Below are 21,737 nucleotides of genomic sequence, written 5' to 3' on the forward strand. Positions count from 1 at the left end.
TGTACACTTTCTGAAACAAATGAGGGTATTAGATTTTGATTTAAACCCCAGCACTCTAATATTCACAGGAACTATCCATTCATTCCTAGTTATCTGATAAATGAAATTTTACATTTTAAAATCTAAGTTTATTTTTAAATCTTACTGTTAATCTTAAACTTCACAATAAAAATATAGTTTTCTGGCAAAGTAATAAGTGATATAGATGGTTTAATTCTTCAGAAGATTCTAAAATTGAGCTCCTCTCAAATAGCATTCAGCTGGTGAAACAAATACTAGTAACTACAGTGAAGTTGTATTAGGAATGAAAATCCTTGAAACCACACATAACAATGATTCTTTGTTAAGAAACTTTATTCTTTCACTTCCTACTCCTCTTCATCTGCTTTTAAACAGATTTAAAAGCAAACCAAAAAAATAAAAAAAATTACAAATATCCTTAAATTGCCTACCAACAAAGCAAATGGATTGTAGCTGAAATCTTGCTTATGATTTCTTCTACAAAATTTATCATCTCATACTTTTAACACTAATTAACATGGTATTCTTTCATTCCACCTCCATTTCTCCCTCTGGTTTCATTTGATCTGTTATTCTCCATCTCTTCTGTTTACACAAGGAGTAACAAAAAGTGATCATCTTTTTAGCTGAAAACAATGGCTGTGGCTTACTATCCAACAGTAGACAGCTTCATACTGCCATCTGGGACACAGAGAATGGACACAGGTGTGCCTGAGACATTGATCCCCCAGCTCTCCTGGGGCTGCAGCACCTCTAGCCAGCCAAGAATAGTCTTATCCATTTACTCCAGTGTAGCATACAATATTTTCCTATGTCTCCCTTGATTTGAAAAGGGTTAGGAAACATTGCTCTAGAGCATACACTGCTACATCAAATAGTGTAAGAAAAAAGAAAAATTAAAGAAAAATTCAATCAAGTCCTTTAAAAATAGCAATAATTTTTTCAGGATGGTAGCTATATTAAGACTTGATTTTAGTTATTAACATTTTCCCTTGGGACTTCCCTGGTGGTACAGTGGTTAAGAATCCGCCTGCCAATGCAGATGACACGGGTTCGAGCCCTGGTCTGGGAAGACCCCACATGCCACGGAGCAACTAAGCCCATGCACCACAACTACTGAGCCTGCGCTCTAGAGCCCACGAGCCACAACTACTGAGCCCTTGTGCCGCAACTACTGAAGCCCACGGGCCTAGAGCCCGTGCTCCACAAGAGAAGCGACCACAGTGAGAAGCCCATGCACCGCAATGAAGAGTAGTCCCCTCTTGCTGCAACTAGAGAAAGCCCACGCGCAGCAACAAAGACCCAACGCAGCCAAAAATAAATACATAAGTAAATAAATTTAAAAAAAAAAACCAAACATTTTCCCTTGAGATTGGAGATATGATTTTAGTAAAAAAAAAAAAAAAAAAAGCAGAAAACATTTTTTACATTTGATCAGCTAAATGCCAACTTTGTATTTCACCTGTTTTCATAACCAACAATTATGTGAACGATCCTAATCATATGCTCTTCGTAACAATTAGTTTTCCACAAAAAGTCACTGCGTTCAAACATGTAACTCTACTCAAGCTCAAGCAGTTCTAAAACTAGAATTTAAGATTATTTATTTATTATTAAGTGGGTAATGACTCTTTAGTAACTAAACAACACATTAGTTCCTGATAATGAGCACAGACATGCGGCGATTCTACACAACACACAAGAAACTATAACTCAATCCTTTAAAAGCCAAATAGGTTTCACATTCACTTCCTGATTACAATCCTTGCAATAAATTCTGATATGCTGCCTGAAAGAGACCAGGTTATACTTAAGTAGGGGGAAAAACAAAAATAAAGCACTCAACACTTTTTGTGAAATCCAGCAGTCTTAAAGAGGGTGCTTCAAACATCAAGGTGCATAAAAATCACTTGGGGATTTTGTTAAAATTCAGATTCTGATTCAGTAGGACTGGGATGGAGCCTGATATTTCTAAGGAGCTCCAAGCTGATGCTTAGGCTCCTGGTTCACAGACCACATACTGCATACTTGAGAACTTACACCCCTACTTCCATGACACTGGTTAAGATAATGGATAAAAATTTAAAGCAGACACCAATCCTCACCTCATTTAATTTTTATGGTTTCATGAGATTAATCTGGGGGGGGATGGTTATTAAACTGTTGATGTTTGAGAGAAACGCAGATAACTTCTGAAAGGTGGGGGCATTAAGAGAGGTTGTAATAATAACAAGGGCAGACACCTACAGAGCACTTACTATGTGCCAGTGAACTGTCTTAAGTACTTCACTTAGATTAACTGATTCTCCTAACACTGTGAGGTAGAAACTATTGCCAGCCCTATTCTACAGAAGGGAAACTGAGTGACAAAGACTTTACTCAGATTGCATGTAACTAATAAATGCCAGAGCCAGGATTTAAATCCAAGCAGTCTAGTTCCAGAGTCTACACTTTTAATCACTATACTAACAGTGTCTTTCCCAAGAACATACAACAACAGAATTAAAATAGCAAATCAAAATGGCTTACTCTTAGAGAAAATGATGCAAGTGTTAGAAGTGTAAAGTGTTAAAGAACAGAGTGAGCAACAGAGGTTCTCTTCAGGTGACTGACCACTGAGGCTTGGTGAACACCATGACTTAACAATATGTAGTATTTTGCTCTATTAGAAATTGTTCTGGACTTCAGCATAATAGCTAAATAGTTGAAAAAAAATTTTTTTTAATTTCTTTTAATGGGAGACCACTTCGGTGGCAAAAATGGGGTTTCACTTCATGGAATAAGCAGTTTGAGACCAATGTCCCAGGGGCGACTAGTAACGAAGAGTTCTGACATCCAGGACTTATAATAGCAGCAGTGGCAGACATAGCTGAAATGACAAGTAATGAAAATTGCTTTAGCAAAAATATTTTGGACTGAAGGGATGAGTAACTAAAAGTAGAAACGTAAGGGACAAAGCATAACATGACCAGGAATTTGATACTGCTGAGTTGAGGGGAAGAAGTGGAAAAATTAAACTGCTATTTCAAACAAAGAAATACAGGAAGGAAACAAACATTAAAGTCCGAATAATTTTTAGGAGAATAAGAACTGGTCATCAGAAAAGATTTTCTAAGCAACGGTTAACTGTTCAGACAGTACAGCTGCAGAAGATATAGGACTAAACAGATGGATATGGTCAAACAAAAGTAGATGAGTAATCATCACTTCAATGAGCCCAAATATGAATATGGCTGACCAAGCACAAAAGAGGCCCCAGGAAACAGTACACAGGCCTACAGAATATGCAGAAAGTGAAAATATTAACCCTCAGACATCACATTCATTCATTTGACAAACATTTCTTGAGACACATCATGGGTCTGGCACTATTCTAGGTGCCAGGGATACAGGGGTGACCATACCAGGTCAAAAGCCCTGCCTTCAAAGACTTACATTCTAGTGGGAGAAACTAACAGACTTGGAAGAGAATACTGAATATTGAAAGCCTAGAATGAAGCCCTTTAATATAGGAGAATATACAGATCTATTTATGGGACATAAGTTAACAAAATATTAACCCCTCCTTCCCCAGCAGAGGAAACTCTGTAGCCTGAAGTGTTGCTCATTAAGCATTCTTTGTCCTCTCAAAAAAGACCCTAAAATGATAAATGTATTTAAAATATATCTACAAATCAACTACAATTTGACTGTTACTTCCAAGAATGGCTATAAGTACTACTCCCACACAGGCAGCACAATAAGTTGTACTTCTAAGTTTTCCAAATGCAACACTTCTTGGATCAAAACATTTTATTAGTGTAACCATTTTTAAAATAACTGGAAATGCTTCTATAATATACCACAAAATTATAAGTGGAAAAAGTATCCGAATAAAAGAAAACAAATCTTGAAGTTACAAAAAAGTCAAGATTTGGGCTTGGTGGACTTTAAAAGAATCTCACCAATATTTGATTTTAGCCCCTGACTACCCTAGGCTGTAACACCTGCCTCAGACTGCCAAAAAATTAAGTTCAACTGAGTACAGGTGTCAGTTATTATATGCAAACATTTTAAGAGGCTGTGACACCTTCTGGGTCTTGTCTACCAACACCTACACACTACAGAAAGCTGATTTAAAGCTACCACTTCTTTTAAGTGTTTCTTAACGAGCAATCTGTTCTCTCTATACAAATAAGGAGAAACAATAAGAAAATACTCGTTTCAACATTAACTATCCTTATAACAATGCATTACACAGTTGGATCTCATTTGCTTTACAATGCTAACATTCTTCTGTGCTACAGTACCCTGGATGTATCTAACATTCTGGAGAACAAATACTGTGATCCCCAAAGTCTGAAAATGTTACTCACTTAAGGTTTTTTGGTTAAAAAACCAATACCTGTTTTTAATTACTAAATTAAAGTGACTAGCAAGCAAAGATTAGGTGTAAAATGAACTGATTCTCTTTTCACCACACCCTTGCCACAAAAAATGCACGAGTGTAGACTTAGGTACACACTCTGAATCAGTAAGTCATATGGGAGAAGTTAAACAATCTGGGAATGTCATTTTGGACCAAAGAAATGCTTCCACAAATAAATTAACTTCATTCCAGTACTCAAAGGGATCTTTAAAGTTACTGCCTACGCAAGTGTTGTCTTACGCTTTATTTCCTGGCACAAGCTCATCTTGAGATTTTAAACCTTCCTGGCTTTTAGATGCATATGAGACGGCCAGGATTTCAAAAGGTTATCTCTGAATACGAGGAGTTGGGAAACAGGCAGGATCTGCCACTGGGTGACCCAACCGAGCCAACAAAATGCTGTCTTAATTTAGTGAGTCCCTGACTTGTAGGAGTTAAAAACTCTCACCCCTTATATTGCGATGACGTAATCTTCCCCACTGCATTTCTCTTGGACTTAAAGGGGAGGACAAAAAAAAAAAAAAAACGAACAAAGAAAATTTCCCCCTAAAGAGAGGAATTAGGCAAACGGCAGAACGACAGTTTCGGGAGGTGGTTAGGTAACTCCCTGAAAGGGAAGCTTCAGCTGAATAGGCAGGGAGAGTTGGAGAAGGAAATGTAAATGGTATTAGGAACTCGACCTAAGGCAGGAATAAAGGAGACCGGAGAAGCGGTGACCAGGCCCACCCCGCGGGACAAGGCGTCGGGCTGCGGGACCGCCGAGGGAGGCGCACGGCAAGCAAAGCCCCGGGCCGTCAGCGAGCCGCGCGCTGCCCGGCCGCCACTTCCCCGCCGCGCTCGCAGTCCGCTCCCCTCCCCCCGCCCGCCGCAAAATGTCCGCGGCAGCGCCCGGCGAAGCAGGAAGTCGAAGCCGGGGCGCGGGGGGCAGACCCGGCCTGGGAGCCCGAGTCACCGCCACCCTGCGCACCCCAGGCGCCCGCCAGCGGCTCCGCGGTCCATGGCGCCCCGGACCGCCGCCCGCCCTAGGGGTCCGCGGCGCCGGGGGGAGGGGAGCAGGGCGGTCGGGATGGGTGTGACCCTTTCCTTCCGCCGCTGCCAGGTGACAGCCCGGCCCCGGCCGCGCCCTCGGCCCGGCCCCGGCGTCCCGGCCGCACACCTCTTGGCTGACCTGTGCCCCCCAGCCTTGCCCTCCGAGACCCCCTCCGCTCTGTCCCCCGACAGAACCCGGACCCGCGCGAGCCCGGACGGCGCCGCGCGAGCCCGGCACCCCCCCCTCCACCGCGCGCGCCCCACGATCCGAGGCTTCCAGGGATCCCAGAGATGGGGTGTCCCCCCCGGACGGGAAGAGGCCGGGGGCGGCGCGGCGGGGACCGGACCGTAGGGAGGCCGCTCCCGCGGGGAGCCTCGGGCCCCGCACTCACCTCAGCTCCTCCGCCGGGGCGTTGGCAGCAGTGCGCGGGGTCTCCTCGGCTGCCGGACAGGGGCACGCGCCTGACGTCAGCACGCAGGACACGCACGGTTGGGTGCCCGCGGAAAAGGGAGGGACCGGGAGGCGAAAAGAGGCAGAGCGGTTCCGGGCGGGGCCTGAACTCATCCCCTGCCCGGGCTCTGGCCGCCTAACGCGCACGCGCCAGCCAGCGCCGCTTGCTAGTTGGTGGCTGGTATCCGTAACTCTTTCTCCAGTGGTTCCGCTGAATTTGTAATAATGCTATAAACGGTCGTTTGCGAAGCGCTTCCACTAACATGTCTTTTGATCTTTGCAACCTTACAAAGTTTTATCATCCCGATTTTGCAGAGAAGACAGTGGCTACTCAAACAGGGGCAGTGACTTGCCCGAGATCACACTACAAGTGGACAGCCTCCTGACTCCCCAGGCCTGTATTCACTCCGCCTTGGCGTGAGAGCTGAGGCCTCGCTTCTCATCTCTGCCAACAACCCACTGTCCCTCGCTCCAACCACATCGGTCGTCTTTTAGTTTAGAGACTTCCTCCCCACCGAAAGGCCTCGCACTCACCGTTTCTCCTGGCTTCCTCCTCTTCAGCCCTTCCGTTGGCTTTCAGCCTTCAAATGTCACTGCCTTCCTGATCATCCTATCCACACAGCACCTGTTTATCATGTGTCTTTCCGGCTAGTGTGCAAACTTCGGGAGAATAGGAACCTTCTCTGTCTTTTCTCAGATGTTTCCCAGTGTTAGAGGGAAATAGCTTATCTTAATAATAGTTCGTTTATTGATGACTACCACAGTTATTTGGCCAAGAAAAACACCTATTTCCAATATAGTTAATAGTCGTATTTTCTTTTGGACTTTTTAATTACACAAGAAGAATAACTACATTTTTTGAGTGTTTACTATAGGTATGGTGCTAACAGGTTTGCATGTAATAGTAGGTAATGTAAAATTCATAACCACCCTATAAGTTAAGAACTATTACCCCCACTTATTGATGCATGAAGGTGTTAAGGGACTTACCCAATGTCACCGAGCCAGGCAGTAGCAGAGCTGGAACTTGAACCCAAGAGGCTGGCTCTAGTTGACCTACATACTACCTAGCAGGTTTATTGCAAAGAAATCAGGAGATAAGCTTCAGCTGTAGTCCTACCCCTAGTGATGCCAACTATTAACATTTTGATGTACACCTTTCCAGATGTTCACAGATATAGATACATGTATACACATTTGTTGCACAAAGACAGATTGTACTCTGCATTTCTCTCTCAAAACTACATTGTGAGCATCTTTGCATGTCAAATAAAGCATCATTTTTTAAAGGCTTCATTCTACTATATGGGCATTACAGTGTTTATTCAATCAATCTCCTACTGTTGGAATTTAGGTTATTTTTGGCTACTGTAAATTTTTGACTCTTGTAAAAATGCGTGAGCTTAATTTCTTAAACTTGAGGGAAAACTGGTTGTTTTCTCCCCCTGCAAGACCAGTTGGCAGTGACCTTTCCTCCACCCCATCTTACAATTCCATCAGTGTCCCCAGACAGTGTCTGCCCTTTCCATCAGCAGCAATATCTTGTGAGGTGTCACCCAACCCACTTGGCTTTTCCTGCCTTTATTCTGAAGACAAGGACTCACTTAGCACTTTGTCTATCATGTTGTCAGGTTTTTGTCAGAAGGACCCTCCCCAACATTTTCACAGCCCCCAAGGCATTAGTGTTACTATTTGACCCCAGTCTACACCTTCCCCTGCTGCCAGCCCAGACCCCCACCTCCTAGTGCCCCTTCCCCACAGCACCACTGGCTGCAGCTGCTTCATATTGGCAGAAGGGGCAGCCTGTGGGTCTCCAGGCCTCCTTCCCCTGTGGTTACCAACCCAGGGTCCGTTCCTTCTTCCTTTGGTAACAGCACTTCCACTTCTCCTGGGGCAAGCCTTCCCCCAGTTCTCAATCCCTGTGGCTCTCGAGGAGAGGTCTACCCCTAGTTACAGGGATAGACATGTGACCCATGCTTGGCCAATCAGCATTTTAGAGAGCCCTCTTGCCACAGCATCTCAGCAATGGGCGTATGACACAATGAGAACCACAATGAGAAATGAGCCTTAGGTCAATTCTGAGACTTTGGTCAGCACTGTCCAGTTGAATGAATCTATCTTCTGAGGGCAGGATGTACTCACGGCACTGCTGGTGGCCATCTTCCCACTGTAAGGCAAGAGACTACCTGAGAATGAGTCCAAGACAGAGGGCAAAACAGAGCTGAGAGATGGGACAGTGAAACCAAGTCCTAGGAGCATTGTTTGAGCCCGTGGATCCAGTCTTGCTTCAATTTTCAGTCATATTAGCCAATAAATTCCCTCTACTGCCTGCAGTGGAAGCACAAAGTCCTAACCACTGGACTGCCAGGGAATTCCCTGGATCTCAATTCTTATTAGGTCACTTCCCAGTTCAGGAAACCCCAGTGTTTTCTCCTTTGCCTTCAAAATAAAATTCAAAGTCCTTTAGCCAGGTATTCTATGTCCTCCACGATCTGGCACCAACTTGCCTTTTCAAAGTTATTTCCCTTTCCCTTCTGTATTAGAGTTCTCCAGAGAAACAGAACCAATAGGAGATTGGATGGATAGATAGATAAATAGATAGAGATCTACATCTATCTATATCTATAGTATTTATCTATATTTCCTATTAGATATGAATCTATCTACCTGAAGAGATTTATTATACACAATTTATCACACAATTGTGGAGGCTGATAAGTCCCAAGATCTGCAGGGTGAGTTGGCAAGCTGGAGACCCAGGAACTGGTATAGTTCCAGTCCAAGTCCGACAGCCTAAGAACCAGAAGAGCCAATGTTTAAGTTGCAGTCCAATGGCCAGCAGGCTTAAGACCCAGGAAAAGTCAATGTTTCAGTTTGAGTCCAAAGCCAGGAAAAATTCTTCCTTACTCAAGGGTGGGTCAGCTTTCTGTTCTATTTAGGCCTTCAACTGATTGGACGAGGCCCACCACATTAGGGAGTGCAATCTGCTCTACTCAGATATTAATATCATCCAGACACATCCAAAATAATGTTTGACCAAATATCTCAGCACCCCATGGCCCAGTCAAGTTGACATACAAAACTAACCATCACAGGACTTCCCTGGTAGAGCAGTGGTTAAAGAATCCGCCTGTCAATGCAAGGGACACAGGTTCGATCCCTGGTCCAGGAAGATCCCACGTGCCGCGGAGCAACTAAGCCTGTGTGCCGCAACTACTGAGCCTGTGCTCCAGAGCCTGTGGGCCACAACTACTCAGCCTGCGCACCACAACTACTGAAGCCCATGCACCCTAGAGCACGTGTGCCACAACTACGGAGCTCGCGTGCTGCAACTACTGAAGCCCGCGCACCTAGGGCCCGTGGTCCACAACGAGAGAAGCTACTGCAATGAGAAGCCCGCGCATGGCAACAAAGAGTAGCCCCTGGTCGCCACAACTAGAGAAAGCCTGGGCGCAGCAACAAAGACACACGCAGCCAAAACTTTTTGTTAAAAGAAAATAATTTAAAAATAATAATAAAATAAAATAAATCATCACAAATTCCATCACATACCTTATGCTGAAGCTAGACTAAATTACTTAGTATTGTGCGTGCAGGTACCATGATTTCTGGTCTCTGTGCCCCTGCTCATGCTGTTCCCCTTGTCTGGAACAGCTTTCCTGCTCATCCAACCTACCTGTCCAGTCCCACTCTCCTTTCCACCACGAACTGTACCTTTTGCCAACACTGTCCTTGTGTCCCTTCCCACCTCTGTGACTCTGCAGATTCAGTGGTTCCCTTCTCTGTTTGCCAAACTCCTTTTCTTCAAGGACTAGCCTAGATCTCAGCTCTGAAAGCTTTGCTGACAACCCCAGGCACCAATTATTCCCATTACACTTGGTATTTAAAGCATACCATATTGGAATCATCTGTATCTGTGCTAACTAAACCATTAGGCCGTGAGCAGGCAGGGGCCTTACCTTACTCATTGTTGTTTCCTTTTACCTAATTTCCTGGCACTCTGCCAGCCCTCAAAAATGTCTGATAAACAATAAATGAATGAGAGTCATCCACCTCTTCCACAAAGCCTGCTCTGCTTCTTGCCGCCAAAAGTGATCTCTGGGACTTCCCTGGTGGCGCAGTGGTTGAGAGTCTGCCTGCCAGTGCAGGGGACACGGGTTCGAGCCCTGGTCTGGGAAGATCCCACATGCCGCGGAGCAACTAAGCCCGTGAGCCACAACTACTGAGCCTGCGCGTCTGGAGCCTGTGCTCCGCAACAAGAGAGGCCGCAATAATGAGAGGCCCGCGCACCGCGATGAAGAGTGGCCCCCGCTTGCCGCAACTAGAGAAAGCCCTCACACAGAAACGAAGACCCAACACAGCCAAAAATAAATAAATAAATAAATAAATTTATTTTTTTAAAAAAAAAGTGATCTCTGCCTCTTCTAAACTCCCATAGCACTTATCTGAGGATTTCTTTGGGCCTCGCCCTCCTCTGTCATGTTTACCCATGCTTCCTCTGCCTGACTGTAAGCTCCCAGGGGCAGGCTCAGTGTGGGGCGCATCTTCATGCCCCTAAGAGTGCTCTTCAGGTGCCTTAACTGTCGTGAGCACTTAAACACTGGCTGAATGAGAGAAGCCTCAACACTGCGTTCTCTGCCAAATGCCAAAGAACGCAAATCCTCTACCTTCTCCCCAGAGCCTGCCAAGATTACTACAGGAGGCTCCATATTAAAGAGGCTCTCCTTTGTCGCCTTCAGTCTTAGGATTTACATGAGAAAATCCTAATTTAAGACCTTTCTATGCGGGGACTTCCCTGGTGGCGCAGTGGTTAAGAATCCGCCTGCCAATGCAGGGGACAGGGGTTCAAGCCTTGGTCCGGGAAGATCCCACATGCCATGTGTGCCACCACCACTGAGCCTGCGCTCTAGAGCCCATGTGCCACAACCAGTGAGCCCGTGTGCCACAACCAGTGAGCCTGCGAGCCACAACTAGTGAGCCCATGTACCACAACTACTGAAGCCTGTGCACCTCGAACCTGTGCTCCACAACAAGAGAAGCCACTGCGATGAGAAGCACGTCCACTGCGACGTATGAGTAGCCCCCATTCACCACAACTAGCGAAAGCCCACATGCAGAAACAAAGACCCAACGCAGCCAAAAATATTTAAATAAATAAATAAATAAATTTATTTTTTTTAAAAAGACTTTCTGTGCGATTCATAGGCGATAAAATTATCAAGAAAATCAAGGAAGTGATTATCGTAAAAATCCGGCTACTGGCTGCCTCTAAAGGAGGTTGTAACCTGGAATGGATGGGGGAGTGCAGTGTTGGTGGGATGGTATTGACAATGTTCTGTTTCGTGACCTGGGTGACGATTACATGGATGTTTGCTTTATAAGCATTCATTGTACTGTACATGTGTTTTACGTGCTTTTTTTCTCACGTGTAATATTTCATAAAAATTAAGGTTAGAAATAATTAAATAAAACAAAAATAAAGTCTCACTGGTGTTACTAGAAGGCTGATGTTGTTGTGTAAATTTCTATTACTCAGACGCAAGCCTTCCCTTCCATTCTGATTTGCTGGCTGGTCCTTCCCTCTTCTGACTGGTCACGGCCCAGGCCTTGCCAGCAGCTCCATTTTGCTGCTAGGACTCCAGATGTGCTCCTGCTTCGGCCTGCCACACCTTAGGGGGCTAGAGCTGCTGCAGCTGCAGCCTACTCCAAGGGCTTCGACCTCACCTCCTACCCTTCCTGCAGCCCCTCCTGCTGCCCAGCCTCCCTCCTCCACTTTGTGCCACATCATTATGCTTGTCCAGGGACCTGGACCCTTCTTGGAGTCAGAGAAAGGAGAGGAACTGACCGAACCTGTTTCCTACTTGCCTTTTCTCTAACCGGCCCAGGCTTGCCTCCTTCCCTTCATCTCTGTTACACATCTCTGGTGGAGATAATCTGGGTCACTGAAGAAGCATGGATGAGATGAGATAGGGAAGAGAAAAATCTAGAAACAACTGAGCAACTTCTTCCCTATCCGGTAGGGTTTGGTAAGAACCCAGAGGCACACGGCACAATGATGAAGTTTTAACTTGAAAATGACCTGAGAATCACTCATATGGACTAACTGGCCATGGGCACGTTGTCACCAATATTCAACAGTCAGTAGGTGTCTATTATGTACTAGGTACCTTGGAGGCAAAGGTGAACAATAGCCCCCTGCTTAACCCCTTCAGTGGCTTCTCCTGGCTCTTGCCCATCTCTCCGACCTCCTCTGGAACACCCACTCACTCACTCACTGGGCTCCAGCTACGTTGCCCTCTTTGTTATTCCTCAGACATATCTGAGCTTCCTGTGCCTACCCCAGAGCCTTGCGCTTGCCGTTCTCTCTGTTCCACACGTGCCTGCTCCTTTCCACCCACAGGTCTTTGCTCAAATATCACAAGAAGACCTCCTCCCCACCCAGCTTCAGTGGCACCTCCAACCCACTCTCACACCACATGGCTTTACTTCCTTCCTAGAGCTTATCACTATCCAAAATGATCTCACCTCTTTATTTTTCCCATCACCACTGTACCCTCAGTGCTAGAATATAGTGCACACTCATAAATGACTGTTGAAAAAAATACAATGAATGAAGGAGATACAATCCCTGCTCAAAGAATTAAGGTCACATAGTGGGACAAACAATAATCAAAATAAGTGCTACTATGAGGTGTGTACAAGGATCTGGGGGAATAAGAAGAGTATTCACAATAGTTATATGTAATATTTATTAAGTACTTCCTAAGTTCCAGGTATTGTTCTAAGTATTTAATATGTATTATCTCATTTGAAATTCACAAGAACTCTGGAATATAGAAACCCTGATCTCCAACAAAAATGAGGAATGAAGAGGTTAGTAACACGTGGCCAAAGTCATACAGCTGGTAGGTGGATTCAAACCCAGAGATGATCAAGAAAGATTTCCCAAAGGAGCGAGGTTTAATCTGAGTCTAGAGGACTTGCACAGACTGGTCAGGCCAGGGTGGGGCATGCTGACAGAACAGAAAGATTCCTGGTAGAAAGAACAGGCATGTCAGGTTCACAGGCATGGAAAAGCAGGATGCTCAGGGGACAGATGAACTGCACAGACATAATGTTGAACATAGGAAGCCGGACACAAAAGAGTATATACTGTATTACTCCACTCGGTTCAGAAACAGGCAACACTACTCTAGAGCGATAGAAATCATAACAGAGTTACTTTTGGGGGGGTTGATGACTAGGAAAGGGCATGAGGGAGACTTCTAGGGAGCTGGTTAAATTCTGTATCTTCATCTGGAAGGTGGTTAGAGGAGTATGCCCACTTTGGATAAATTCATCGAGTCATACAGTTAAGATTTGTGCACTTTACAGGATGCGTGCTATATTTAAACCTTAAAAATTAAAGGTCACTACATCAGTAGTATTGGCCTAGAAACTAAAACACTTGGGATTTTTTTTAAGAAGTGTAGAATTTTTTCAGTGATGAGGTTTAATGCCTGTGGATAAGGTAAGCAACGAGGAGAGGGATGGGGAGGAGTGGGAAGATAAAAACAGGATTTTATGTGGAGAAATGAGAAACGAGAAGACAGAGCTGTTTGAGAGAGGGGCTCAGAAGGAAAGAACAAGATCAAAGGGACAGCTGAGAAGGAATCACTCACTGAATCTTCCCTTAGCCAAGCAGATTCAGATACAATAACATTTATTGAATATTTCTGTGCTTTCGGTGCTGTGCTAGGGTGACACTAGCTGGGAATGAGACAGAAACGAGACAGGTGTGGGAACTGGAGCTCAGAGAGGTGACATGACTTGTCTGAGATCACACACCTCTTAAGTGCTGGAGTTACCTTTGCTAGAAACATCCCATTTGTGCTCCTAAGACAGGGCTCCAAAACACTAAGTACTGGCCCCAATTGAAGGCGGAGTTTTGGCTCAGAGGAAGTGAAGGGGAGGCCCTGGCTGCTTTGGTGGTGTTGGTGGCTTCCTGCCCAGAAGACACACCCAGCTTCAAAATCACTATTCTGGGCAGTCAGGTTGTTGCTAGGCACCAAGGGGGCCCTGGAGCTTTCAAGCAGAGCCAGCCAAAGGCAGTTAACTTCACCTCACTGCAATGTCAGGTACAGAACAGAGAAGAAAGCCAGCCACCCCAGTGAGGCCTGAGTGAAGCCTTCCTCTTTTGGGGGGTCTTATTTTCATCATCATCTCCAGCTTTAAACAGGAATTAATAATCTCCCTCCCTCCCCCCTCCCCAATGAAATGCTTGTTTCCCATGAATTCTAGTTATTTGTGTTCACTAGAAGGAAGCCCCTTAAGTCAGGCAGCAACCATGTGTCTCCTACAAAAATTAAGCTATTCCTAGATCAGTCATGTGCAGGTCTCGTGTTGGAGGCCAAGAGCAGAGATTCCCTCTACGTGGGGTTCACAATCTGCTTGGGGACACAAACTAGGCACCGCATCACAGTGTGAGACTTAGAACAGGGCATGGCACGTTGCGTACACAATGCATATTCGCTGAATGAACAGGGACTTAGAACTAAAGGGAAGGTGTTATAGGAGCTCACAGGAGGGATTCAAATGCTGATTCAAGGCAGAAATCAAAGAAGGCTTCACGAAGGTGACCATGGCTATCTGCGTCACAAAGAATGAATAGGAGTAGGCTGGCAAAGATCAGGGGAGGCGTAGAGATGGGGCATTTCGGGCCAAGGGAAAATGGCCAATAAATGCATGGTGGTGGGTGGAAAATGCTTAGCAAAATAGTCAACTCATTGTCAAGGGCATTGTATTGAGCTGCCTGTGGAAACTGACCACACATGGTGCTCCTAGGAAGTCCAGTTACACTTGAATTCTCCAGCCGCCACCACCATTTTCATGCACTCCTCATGGCCCCCACACCCCCCGGAGTTGGCTTCCTTTCCAACAGCCAGGGCCTGGCACCCACTCACTGCTCAGGGAGTAGCTGCCCAACAGATGACATATTTTTCCATGACTCTAGCCAGTTGCTAGGAATCTCATATTACCTTGTGGTCAGAACACTGGTTTTCACCAGTAGCCATCTGGCAGGAGCATTTTTCAATAACTAGATGCAATTATTCTCTTGTGGAACTGGAGTCAATATAATCACAAAGGGAAAATTAGACACGAGACATTTTAGAAATGCTTCCCTCTAGCTCCTCTACATTGTCCTCCTCTTGCCCTGTCACTCACAGAATTTAAAGTGTTTAGGGTTCTTTAGAATTGGGGTCTAGATTGACTCAGAAATGACAATGACTGGCATTGGTGGTAACTACTCGACTGCGTGGAGAAGGCACAGGAATCATCTTGCGGAGTGGCGACAGAGATAGAGAATGACTATTCCAAATCCCCACAGGGCTCTTGAAACGCTTAAAGTTGGTTTACTCTTTAGTATCCAGGCAGTGTGACCTCATGGCAAGGGCCTGGGACTAGAGCCAGACGAAATGGAGATGAACTCAAGCTTCTCCTCTTACTGGGTTGGTTTGGGGTAAGGATTTGCATCTGTTAAGTTCACTTCCATGAGAAAGCGTTGGTACCACAGGGTTGCTGGGAGACGGCGCTGGGCATTGTGCCAGTTCTGGTTTGAGGTTCTGGTTCTGTAACTTACCTCTCTAAACCTCACTTATGCTTTGGAGATTTGACTCCATACCTGAATCCTCTACCTTGCTTTTTTTTTTTTTTAAATGAAAGCTTCTTTATTTATTTATTTTTGGCTGTGTTGGGTCTTCGTTTCTGTGCGAGGGCTTTCTCTAGTTGCGGCGAGCGGGGGCCACTCTCCATCGCGGTGCGTGGGCCTCTCTCTCACTGTCGCGGCCTCTCGTTGCGGAGCACAGGCTCCAGATGCGCAGGCTCAGTAGTTGTGGCGCACGGGCCTAGTTGCTCCGCGGCATTTGGGATCTTCCCAGACCAGGGCTCGAACCCGTGTCCCGTGCATTGGCAGGCAGATTCTCAACCACTGCGCCACCAGGGAAGTCCTACCTTGCTTTTTTTTTTAATATTTTATTTTTGGCTGAAGTGGGTCTTCATTACTGCACGCAGGCTTTCTCTGGTTGCAGCGAGCGTGGGCTGCTCTTCGTTGTGGTGCGCAGGTTTCTCATTGTGGTGGCTTCTCTTGTTGTGGAGGACCAGCTGTAGGTACGCGGGCTCAGTAGCTGCAGGCTCAGTAGTTGTGGCGCACGGGCTGAGTTGCTCTGTGGCATGTGGGATTTTCCCGGACCAGCGATCAAACCCGTGTCCCCTGCATTGGCAGGCGGTAAACCTCTGTATGTTGACAGCAAAAGACAGCTAAGGCTTATTGGACATGAAAAATATACATACTAAACATGCATAACATATTTTGTGTAAATAAGAAGGGATATACGGGGATGTCGGTCCAGTGGTTAAGACTCTGCACTTCCACTGCAGAGGGCGCGGGTTTGATCCCTGGTTGGGGAGCTAAGACCCCACATGCTACACGGCATGGCCAAAAAAAAAAAAAGGGGGGGAGGGAATATACATATTTGTGTGTACATGCATGTATATCTGCTTACATAATTTATATTTTCTGGAAGGATGCGTAAGAAACTTAATGGGAAGAGAGCCTTTAAATTTTCCATTTATACCCTTCTATACTATTGGACTTTTCTATACACATGCAAATGTATTTTATAACCTTAAAAAATGTCAACAGGAGTTACCATTTGGACCCTTTTTGGTTTTTTCATACTTTTTGTGTGAAATGAATCTAAGAAATGTTATTTTGAATGGTAACATAAAGATGAGAAAAGCCAAAGAAACATCTTGCACACAGGAGATTGCAGACATGATGGAAAAAGCCCAAGGCTAAGGGGACAGAAATCCAAGGCTCAGATTCTAGCTCTACCACTTATGAGCCAAGATGCTTAACTGCCGGTTCTCAGTTTTCTCATCTGTAAAGCAGGTGTATTTACCTGAATAGGAAACCTCACATGAGTTAGGATTAAATGAATCAAGAATGCATCTAGTCTAGATCCTGGCACACAGTCAACCATCCCAATATAACATTCTCAAAGTTGGAGGCATAGTATTAATCTTCCTACCAAAACGCTTCTTAAGATTTGCCAGAGTAAGTGGCATTACCCAAACACAAAAAGGAAACACATTGTACAACAGGGGGAATATAGCCAATATTTTGTAATAACTGTAAGTGTAAAATAACCTTTAAACATTGCATAAGAATTTTTTTAATTAAAAAAGAAAAAAGGAACCATAAGGCCCAATTCATACAGCTTTTCCAATAGCTTTCTCAATTCAACATTAACCTTAAGAGACCATGGACCTGAGGGTAATCTGTGGCATGTCTGGATGAACTCTCCTCCTTAAAATCAGTGGTTTTCAACCAGGGGCAAACTTGCCCCCAAGGAACATTTGGCAATGTTTGGAGACATTTTGGTTGTCACATCTAGGGGGTGTTACTTTTAACTAGTGAGCAGAGGATAGAGATGCTGCTGAATATCCTATAATCCACAGGACAAGTCCCCACAAAAGGGAATTACCTGGTCCCAAAGTGCCAAGGTTGAGAAAAACCAGTGCTAAGTGCACTCAATCCAGGAAACCTCAGCTGTTTTGTAATAAAACCCCCAAAGTGAAAACTTTTTGGTCCACCTGTAAACGCTGGTCCTTTACTTGCATGCTAAATTCTAGGCCATCGAAGCAGCTGAGAAACTGGAGCAGGTCAGGAAATTCCTTAACACCAGGAGTTCCTAATGCCTACAGACTAAAGGAAATACCTTCAGAATGTTTGGAACAAACTGAAGTACTGAAGATACAACACTATTAGAGTTCCTCCTTTGCCAATGTTAAATTTTACTCTTAGAATTTAGAGAGCTTAACCCAGTGGATGAAAGGCACAGTGAGTTCACCTACCTGTATGTTCACTATTCCCCAAACACTGTACGCCCTCACATCCCCATGCCTTTGCAAAAGGTGCACCTTCTGTCCAGTGATCTCCTACTCCTACAGTTCAATTAAAATGCCACTTCCCTTAGCTATTTCCTCTTTGCTTTTAACATTTTTTTTCAATAGATCTTTATTGGAGTATAATCGCCTCATAATACTGTGTTAGTTTCTGTTGTACAACAAAGAGAATCAGCCATATGCATACACACGTCCCCATATCCCCTCCCTCTTGAGCCTCCCTCCCACCCTCCCTATCCCACCCCTCTAGGTCATCATGTTTCTTAGTGCTCTCTCAAAACCAGATGCCAAAAGGAAAACTAACTTTACTCTAGCATTTCTAATGATATATTTGGATAGCTTCTTCCTCTCCTCAAAAACTATACATTTCCTTCAAACTTGGTTTTATAGTATTTATATGCTAGCATCTAGAAGAGTCCCAAAGGCACAGGAAGTACTAAACAAACATCAGCAGAATCAACACGAGTTCCAGCATGGAGTTAACCAGCTCCTATCCCAAAAGATTAGTTTCCGAATTGGTACCAAGTGTGTTACAGAAGCGGATCTACAAATCCCAAAGCCAGGCCGCAGAGGCAGAAAGGTTCCTCAAGACTGGGTCATGCTGGGGAAGCAGCTGCTGTTTCCTCTCTTTCTGTCACAACCGGAGCTACTGCTCTGTCTCAGCTGTCAACCAAAGTACAGGCCTCCACACACACAAAGCCACGATGACCTCTGTTTCGGGAAGAGCAGAATTGTCAGATGGTTGAGTGAGTTCTCTTACAGGAAGACGAACTGTAGAACAAAGGTGACGAAAATGGAGAAAGAGCAAATCAAACAGCCCTGCCTGAGAGTTACCTCTTATGACCCTGTTTTACCCCTCTCAGTTCTGTCCAATTTAAATTCTGACTTTGAAAACAAAGGCCAGGCCTGTTCCTATTTCCCAGCTCAGCGAATGCCACATAGTTCTTATCTCGAGCTCACATCTACTCCAGATAATTATCTCACCTTTCTCAAATGCTGACTACTAAGAGCTAAACTGGTAAATCATCAAAGGACATTTTTACTAAAAACAGAACTTTAATATTTCAAGGACATCCCAAATGAGTTACTGGTGGGGTTACAGAAGCTTCCATTCATGCCACCACAACAAGAATCAAGAATATTAAAGTTGAAGCAATCACCCCTTTGGATACATAAAAACAATATATTAAAGCATGTCACAAAGTGCAAAAAAGGAGGCATTCGGCAGAGCAAAAACAAGCAGCAGGCTGACTGTCCTTACAAGAGGGCAGGGAAACTCATTCTGGAGTTCACAGTCCCAGGAAATAGAGCTGCTTCAGCCAAAACAAGGTTTTGGTTAATTCTTATTACAGCTAGTCAAAGGCAAGCTCAAAGAAAACCGAGGTTCAGATTTCCCATGACTGCAGTTGGATCTTGTAACAAAGAGAGCCTTTGGTTACTTCTCACATGTAGGCTGAGCAAGAAGCAAGCAGTAGGATTTAGCCAGTGATTCTGACCCCAGGCTGACATCTCTGTGCCCGAGCTCTGAGCTCCTCAGGGAGGAAGGCCTGGAATTGCTCCTGCACCAGTATTTCCACAATCTGCTCCTTTGTATGAATATCAGGTCTCAGCCACTGTCCAGCAAGCTCCTGGAGATGTCTGAGGACATCCCTGGGGCCAGCTGCATCCTCATAGCGGAACTGCCGGAACCTCTGCCTGGAGGCCGCAGGGTTGAGAGGACTCCCTCGTGGCACAGTCTCAAGGTCTTCTGCAGAGTTTTCATCGAGGCTCTCTGGTGGAACCTGGACCTGGGGAAGTGCTATCAGGACAACTTCTGGCTCCCCAGCCATCCTCTCACTTGGTGATGACCTTATTTCATCATTCTGGATTTCTCTATTTCTTTGTATCTCTGGGTACCCTTCAGTCTCCATTCTAGAACTCTGGAAAAGGATTTCTCAGACTCCTAGGCACAAAGAGAAAAGTCAGAGTCAGCAAAAACAAAGGATGTTAAAACCTCTTTGATCACATGGATCTGGTCCAGACCTAGGTTCCATCAACTTTTCAAACTTAACGGGGTTTCTTAATAAAGCTACTAGAGGGACTTCCCTGGTGGTCCAGTGGTAAAGAATACGCCTTCCAATTCAGGGGACACGGGTTCGATCCCTGGTCTGGGAACTAAGATCCCACATGCTGAGGGGCAACTAAGCCCACGTGCACCACAACTACAGAGCCCACATGCTCTGGAACCTGCACGCCACAACTGCAGAGCCCACGCATCCTGGAGCCCGCGCACCACAACTAGAGAGAGAAAACCCACATGCCACGACTAGTGAAGCCCGCATTCCTCAACGAAGATCCCACGTGCTGCAACCAGGACCCGATGCAGCCAAAAAATAATAATAATAATAAATAAATAAACTGTTAAAAAAAAAAAGCTACTAGAAATTCTGTTTTTGTTTCCTCTTGCTGGATCAACTGACACAATTGAGACAATGTATCAATAGTTTACCAAAATGTAAGATGTAGATTCTCAAAGAAGAATGAATGAAGAATGCTGGCCTTGCTAGCTGGAAAATCTTTCATCCATTTTTTCCCCCAATACAAACATATACGCATATGATTTGTAGGGGAAATCTTTAAAATCATGGGTGTTTGCTTCCTCCAGCCACTTTTATGGAGCATTTGCTATGTCCAAAAGCAAATTATGAAGAAGTGCTAAAATAGAGGAGAAAAAGGTCTGTTCATTTACATCCAACTCTACTGTCTTTTCCATGTCCCCCCATCTCTTTCATGAGAATGAAAGAAAAGCAAGTGTTTAAAATACTTTAGGGGACTTCCCTGGTGGTGCAGTGGTTAGGATTCCATGTTCCCAAGGCAGGGGGCCCAGGTTCAATCCCTGGTCCGGGAGCTAGGTCCCGCATGCATGCCCCAACTAAGAGTTCACATGCTGCAACTAAGGAGCCAGCGACCCACAACTAAGGAGCCCGCCTGCTGCAACTAAGACCCGATGCAACCAAATAAATAAATACAATTTTTTTTTTTTAAAAAGGTACTTTAGGAGCTACCATCAGGGTGGAGTCTAAGGCAATTTAAAAAAAAAAAAAAAAAAGGAAAAAAGCCTTTATGTTAAGATCAAGATCCTAAGCTCCCACCGTGTATGGGAAATTGAACTTGTCAGAAGTCTAGCAGCATACATTTCCGACTCATCGGATTCTTGACAGCTCCAGGATTAGCAAACCAGCTGTAGTGGGAGGAAGGAGGACGGGGGCCAGGTGGGCAAATCAAATACCTGTGAAATGTTGGGAAAAAAGGTTTTGCTTCATTTGGGCTAGAGCCCCAGTCCAAAGAGGGATTATTTATAGGAAAACCACATCCTATGTTAATTTATTTAAAAGAAAAAAAAAAGAGAGAGAGACTTCACATGACAGTATGAAAATGACTATATTAATTTTCACACAAGGAATGTCCAATCATAGATCATAACCCCTGTGATGAAGCCACTTTACAAGGATCATCTTTTTTAAATTAACACCACCTCCCCCAAGGATTAGTATGTTTAAAATCTCTCCTGCGTCAAAGATTCTCAAATCTGTTTCCTGCGCAACAACTGACAGAAGCCAACAATCACAACACTGACCAGTTGACGTGAATTAAATGGTTCTCGGCTCCTAATCACCTGTTCTCTAAACATTCACTGACCCATTTTCTAGGAGCCTGGAATTGATTCTAGACACCCATCACAGAGATATTCTTGGAGTACACCACTTCTTCTCATGTTATCTGCATTTTTATTCAATCAACAGGGTGTGCTCATCCCCAAAAGTAAGTTGTTAACTAATCCAGGTGATAAGAAGGACAAAAGCAGAGTATCTCCAAATCTCAGGAGTGCCTTCAATAAAAAGG

At 44.8% G+C, this 21,737-nt stretch overlaps 1 protein-coding gene across 3 annotated transcripts in view; it reads right to left on the reverse strand.

Moving 5' to 3' along the window:
- CDC42 (cell division cycle 42) overlaps nucleotides 1-5,989 on the reverse strand; it is a 45,570-nt gene extending 39,581 nt beyond the window's left edge. The window contains exon 1 of one of the 3 annotated variants that reach the window (XM_082449663.1): nucleotides 5,851-5,988. The gene's annotated coding sequence lies outside the window, so the exon portion shown is untranslated. Of the gene's footprint in view, nucleotides 1-4,877; nucleotides 5,536-5,850 lie in introns of those variants that run through there. The other 2 variants (XM_082449664.1, XM_082449665.1) reach the window with 2 other exon arrangements.
- Nucleotides 5,990-21,737: the final 15,748 nt, after the last annotated feature.

The sequence above is a fragment of the Balaenoptera physalus genome, assembly GCF_965194825.1.
Source record: "Balaenoptera physalus genome assembly, chromosome: 1".
In the NCBI taxonomy this organism is placed as follows: domain Eukaryota; kingdom Metazoa; phylum Chordata; class Mammalia; order Artiodactyla; family Balaenopteridae; genus Balaenoptera; species Balaenoptera physalus.